Below are 6,742 nucleotides of genomic sequence, written 5' to 3'. Positions count from 1 at the left end.
GCTCCGTTTTCTTGTCTGAGGGTTGTTGTGAGGGGTAGAAAAGGCTGACCGTAAACCTCGTTCCCTCCTCATTCCTCTCCCTCCTCTGCTCCTTGCCAGGCTTGTGATCTTTCTGGGCCTCAGTGTCTGCCACAGAGTTTGGAAGGCCTCTTGGCTGAAGCCACTCCCATGCTGGACACCTTCTAGGTACAAACCAGGGCAATTATTGGGTGACTAGATGTCTCATAGGTGTTGCTGCTGGGGTGAAAAGGACCACGCCTCCTCTTGAATTCTGACTGTCCTGCTCAGGAGTGTTCCTAGGTGTGCCTTGTTCACCTGGGTCTGGCTGGCTGCTCCCACACGCCGTCCTGTCGGTCCACACAGCGAGGAGCAGAGGAAGCAAGGAGTCGCCGGCCCTGGCATGGCAGGTGAGTGGGCAGGGCCTGTGGGCCTCGGGGCACAAAGGCCCCCAAGAGAAGCTTCAGGAAAGGGGGGTTTATGGAATGAAATTTTGACCATTGATTCTTAGGATTGTAGAGCTGCATGAACCCTGAACCGTTCCCTCATGTTCATGAGAACCTGGAGGCCCAGAGATAGAAAGTCCATGGCAGAGCCCTTCCTTGGCTGGGGCCGGGCCTTCCCCACATGCATTGCTGGACTGGAGGAGGGGGAAGAAAGGGAAGAGTAGGATTAGCGAGATCTTCTCATGGATCCAGAAACACTTCTGGGCAGAGTTGGGAACTGTAGGCTGTCTGCGGAGAAGAAAGAGGCCCCATGAGTTACATCCTCTTCTATTTCCCACCCCGAAAACTCCAGGGCAAGAGCAGTTCTATGTGAAGTGAAAAGAGTTATGTGACCTTGAACTCTCAAGAGAGAATTTGCCCTTGGTGCCTCCATTTTCTCACCTGTAAAATGGGGATTATAATACAAATCATCTCATAGGTCTGCTGTGAGGAATTGATGAGACCAAGTGTGTGGACAGCACACTTAGAAAATGTGCCTCTCTCTCTGGCCCCAATATAGTGAGGGGCAAATTCCCCTCCCACCATGGAGATTTGTCCATTAATTAGCAATTACATATTTTACACCAACTCTGTGGTAGGAGCTGGGGTTCAGTGATGAGCAGGTCAGCAGAAGCAGGGGTCTTACTCTCAGAGGTCTTTAAAGGATGTTTCTAATTCTATGTCTCTTGTTTTCAATTGTTCAGCATCATATGACAATTATGTGAGTCAACTCTTGTTTATTTTTTGACTTTCAAAGGCAGGTATTTTAATTTCCTTGCATTTGAACTTCCTCTTCTTACTCTCCCCTGGCAGAGTAAGGCCATCCTGGCTCATTACTGGCATCCCAGGTCATTCTGGCTCTTGGGATGGGTCTTCTTCCTGAGGACCAGGCCTCACCACCCAGCTCACTCCCCATACCACAGTTTCTCGATTGGGCCTGCTTTGCAAAGGACTGGCTTTGCTTCTTACAGGATCTGCTTTTCAGGGATCACCTAGAAGTCCTCTTCCCTATCAGCCTTAAACTTGACCAAAGGTTCCAGTATCAGGTCTGTTAATTTGCTGGGTGAGCATTCTTCTCTCTGAACCTCGATTTCTCCCTCTGTAAAACATCAGGGTTAGATCCATCATACGTAGGATATAAACAGACTATTAGTTAGACTGAATTCAATTCCCCAGTCTTCTGGGACTTCCTGGCTTCTTCAGAGAAGCAGATCAAGCCTACTCTGCAATCTGTGCATGGATGATAGACATGGGATCCTGGATGGAAAGTATGTGGCCTGCGTGCTGCTCTTCTTCTCCCCTCTCACACAGTCCATGCAGGCATCACTAGTTGACCCTGGACGTGGCCTGGCATTCTCCTCAACATAGTTCAAGCAGTCCCTACACTTGATCAGTGTTAGTCATTGAAATGAGACCCTTTTGCTATTGTTGAATTACCATGATCTTTTGGTTCAGAAATTCTAAGAATCAATAATACTCTCTGTAGGGTTGACTCTGGCTGGGACATTGGGTTGGAGTTGGTGGGCCACTGCCTAGTGGTGAGAGAGAGGCCAGCAGCTTCCAACAGGACCAGGAAGAAAAGGGAGATTGGGCAGTGGCCCCAGGCACCTCCTCAATTAACCATTTAGCTATGGAGGTCAGGTGCCCATGATGCACATTAAGGATAGGGTCATAATAGGGCCCATTAAAAACCAATTACATGGAGTCCAGAGTCTGGGAGATGTTGCTAGCTTCAGCAAAGCCTCCTGGGTTCAGCCCCACTGGGTGCCATTCCCGGGCTGGAACAGAGATCTGGGGAGGAGAGCATCATCAGCCCTTTGGTGTCACTCAAGGGCAGGAGGAGGAACAACTGGGGTGAGCTGGGGGTGAGAGACAATCTTCTGCACATAGGTCCTTCCCTCCAACCAGGACTCTTTCTTAGGCTGATCTCTAGGGGCAGCGACTGAGCAAGTGAGCTGGAGAGATGAGGTTGGCAGTGATTGGAGGATGGAGGGAGCAGCAGGCAGGGCCAGACTGTGAAGGACCTTGAATGCCAGACTGAAGGTTGTGGCCATCCTGGCTCATTACTGGCATCCTGGGCCATTCTGGCTCTTGGGATGGGTCTTCTTCCTGAGGACCAGGCCTCACCACCCAGCTCACTCCGCATACCACAGTTTCTCTGTGGGTTTGGTGGCTCCTGAGCAGGGAAAATGCTGACTGCTGTGCAGTTGGGAAAGTCTGTTCCCCTGGCTGAGCCTCACCAGTTTCTCCACAGTAACTAATAGGATGGATTGAACTGGATGACGTAAAAGTGTTCTGAGGCTGTTGAGGCCAATCAGTACTTTAAGCAAGAGGGAAGAGTTTAAAAAAAAAAAATAGGAAGGGGAGAACCAAAGAGAGGAGGGAGATTTGGAGAGACCAAGAGGCGACAATGGAAAAATCCCATCTATTGACCTCGTCACTGCAGACCCAGCACTGTGCTAAGTACCTTGTAAGTAAGGAACCCACTCACTCTGCTTGGAGCTTGCTGTGCTGGGTGTTCATTAATGGCTTCTCCTTCCACTCTCAGAATTTCCAGATTTAGGTGATCTATTTTCTCATTACTCTATTTATAGTCATTACCTCACCCTCCCCAAAACTCTATGATGGAGGTATTATTATTTCCACTTTTCAGGGAAGGAAATCTGAACCTCAGAGAGGTCCATTAACTTATCCACAGGCACACAGCCAATCAGTGGAAGATTCGGGATAGCAGTGATTGGCAGAACACTGGAATGGCAGCCAGGAGTTCTTGGGCAAATACTGATGATGATAATATGATTAATAAATGTGCATTTTCTGAGTACATAATAGGTGCCATACCGTTCTAGGTACTCTATATGAATTATTTTGTTTAATCCTCACAACTCAAGGAGGCAGCTACTATCATTACCCCCATTTTCACCAGTAGACTGAGATTCAGAGAGGTTTAGTCACGTGCCTCGGGTCACACAGTCAGCAAGCAGCAAAGTCTGCAAATGTGTGCTTCTGAATTCGGGCTCCTAATTGCTACGCAGAGTGGAAAGGAAGGCCAAGCGAGGAAGGTGGGAGAGAGACAAGACAGAGGGCAGCAAAGCTAGAGGGTCCAAGAGGCTTTGGGGTGACAGGGTAGGTGGAGAGAATGCTCTCACGGCATCCCTCTCTCCCTATGTCAGGTGGGCACAGCCTCAGGCCTGGGGTCCTTGGGTGCAGGGCTGGGAGCTCACCTTGCATACCCCAGGGTAGGAGCCCACGGACTAACAGCATGCCATCTATTCTGTCCTCAGGGCCTCGGGTGAGCTGTCAACCACAGGGGTCCCAGACATTGTCTCTTCCAGCTCTTCCCTGGCACCCACCAAGGTGCTGAGTGACAAGAGTCAGCAGAGTCTGGAGGGGAGGCAGGGGTTGTGGGGAGGGGCTGAGAGGAGTCATGGGGGTATCAGAGGCACTTGGTTCGGCAAACCACAGACTATCCAAACCCTAGGAATCCTGGGTCATTTCATAGATAAGAAAACTAAGGCTCAGAGAGAAGCCACTTAGCCTGAGTCCCACAGTGAGCCAGTGGCAGGTTGGTCTGCCTGGACTCAAGGCCACACACTCTGCCACTCCTGGACCCATCCATGACTGTAGGAAGAAGGAAGTCAGGAAGGAAGAGCAGGTTTCAGAATGTGACAGTTTGAGAGGGAGAGGGATTATGGGTGGGGTGGGTGGGTGGGGTGGCTGGGGCATGAGCACTGATCCTTGAGGGCATGCCTGGAAGCTGGTGAGCATCAGCTCCCCTTTTCACACCCTCATCCCAGCCAAGGGACAGGGAAGGGCGTTCATTCATTCATCCAATAAATGTTCACTGAGCATCTACTATGCCCTGGGTCCTGAGCCACCTGAACCAGACTCTGACAACCTGGAGAGAATGAGAGCCAGGCCTCGCCTTCAGGAGGCTTACAGTCCAGTGGAGGAGAGGGACATATAAGCAGCAAACTATAACCCAGCTTCCTTGATGATTGATTGGGGACAATCGGAGTCTCAGAGAGCAGAACCCGAGCTGAGCACATGGAGGAGATGCTGTTGGGTTTATTTTGGGAAGGGGTCTGGACCCTGGCCTTGAGCTCCCCTCCCCGGTGCCCATCAGTCCCCATGAGGGCTGGGGAGGACGATGGCTAGGGCAGAATTGGTTGTATTCACCAGAACAGTTGCTTTCCCCCTGCAGGATCCTGGCCTGAATACCAGGCACAAATGCCAGGTCATGGGGGTGTGATGCTGATGAGCACAGAGGACTTAGATCACCAAAAGAGCAGCTCTGGGTCACATGGGGACCACAGCAGTGACCTCCTGGGATAAGGCAGGTGTAGAGTTGGTGGGGGTGGGGGTGGGGGCGTCAGGTTGGGGTTTCTTGGTAATTGCTTGGCAAAATCATCAAGGAACAAAAAGGACAGGTGTGTTTCTTCTGTGGCAGTAACAGAAGGGCAGAGCGGGGACATATGGGGACTAATAGAGCAAGAAAAAAGACTTGGGTTTAGCAGAAAGAAGGACTTTTTAATACCTGGGTAGTGGGTCGGCTGCCTCTCAGAGGTATGCGAGCTGGAACCCTGATCAAGTATCCACTGAGAACTTGACCCCGGGCGGGAAGTTGCAAGGGAGATGGTCTTTGAGATTCAGGGATGATGATGATATGGTAGTTCTGACTCATCCCACCCCTTTTACCCCCCTGTGATGAGGCCTCAGACGCCCAGAGGGTGGTGGGGGCCGGTTTGGTCTATGACAGGGAGAGGGGAAGCCAAGGCAGAATTCTCAGGACATGAACCCTCCTCACCTCCTAACCTCCGCCCCCCACACACACCTTGTAAGCCCCCTGGGGCATTCCAGGGCTGAGATAATTACAACTTAATAACCTCATCCCCTGCTCCTGACTCATCCCCTAAAAAAAAAGAAATTGCATCCTGATCTGGTCTGTCCCAACATAGGTTGTGGCTTGTCTTCGTAGACTTCGGCTTTAATGTGCCCTCAGACAAGAAGTCCCTTTCTTCCCAACTCTGGGTCTCAGTTTCTGTCAACAAAATGGAGAATTGGGCTTTCAATGGTCCTGCCAGCTCTGCGGCTGTTATTAGATTAGCCAATCCTATGTACGAGGTAAGTGGGGTTCCTAACTGTGTTTTCAGATTAAACAGAGGTCACCTAAGATCAAAGCTCTGGGACTTGAGAGGTCTGTTCCTGCCCAAGAACTCGGTGGGAAGGCTTCAGTCCTACTTTCAAATGTGAGAATTGGCAAACAAGAGGGGAAGTCCCCTGGCATTATTGTTCCAGCTTTTGCCACTCGGGGGCACTGTTGAACAGGGGTCCTGCACAGTTCTTGCTCACCCACCACAAAGGTGGCTGTAGGAGCTACCACGCTTGGGACACACGTGTCAGCTGTGTAAGTTCCTATTCATGTGTTCAGTCATTATCCCCAAATCATGACGCCAGGCTAGAGCTTCCAGCCGGGGCCAAACCAGAACTAGGCTTTTCCAAAAATCTCAGGCCTGGGAATTGAGACTAGCACTAGCCCCTTCCTCACAAGTAGAGACCAGAAGGCTTTCCCAGTCTAGACAAGAGAGACTCAGTAGCTTGGCCTAAGGTAGCAGCAGAAACAGAGACGTGGGATGGAGTCAGGGCAAGTTTTGGAGGTGGTGCCATGTCAACTTGATGATGGATTGGATATGGGATGTGAGAGCAAAAGGGAGTCAAAAGAGATTCTTTGGTTTGAGCCTGATCCTCAGATGGGATGCCAGCCACCAAAATGGGGAGAGCGAGAGACTTGGGGGTGGGGCAGAGAGGAAATCAAGAGTTCAGCATGTTGGGTTGGATTTGTCCGGAAGACCAGCAAACAGAGATTTCAGGTAGATGGTTGACTATATTGTTTGGATTTCAAAGGAGAAGTCAGAGTGTAAACTTGGGCGATAACAGCAGCAGACCTCCATCAAGACCACTTCGCTTTATCAAAAAACTTCCAGTAATAGTGAACCTCAAAAGGCAAGAGTTTAGGGGCCCCATTCTTTTCCTCCTGAGATGCTCCTTTGATAAAGGTACCCACATCAGAGGATATTGTCAGACTCACAATTATATATGTTAACTGTTCATCTGACCATTCTTATTATCACGGTTGAGGGCAGAGTGGCTTTCACATTCCCTGGGACAGCGTTAGCCAGCCTTCAATTTGAGTTTAAATGTTGGAAAGAAGAGGTGAATGTTATTATTGAAGAGGGGCCCTAAAGATTTCTGCAGACACC

Source organism: Eptesicus fuscus, chromosome 12 (genome assembly GCF_027574615.1).
Source record: "Eptesicus fuscus isolate TK198812 chromosome 12, DD_ASM_mEF_20220401, whole genome shotgun sequence".
NCBI lineage: Eukaryota > Metazoa > Chordata > Mammalia > Chiroptera > Vespertilionidae > Eptesicus > Eptesicus fuscus.
The sequence above is the reverse complement of the archived record's forward strand: the minus strand, read 5'-3'. Positions refer to the sequence as shown.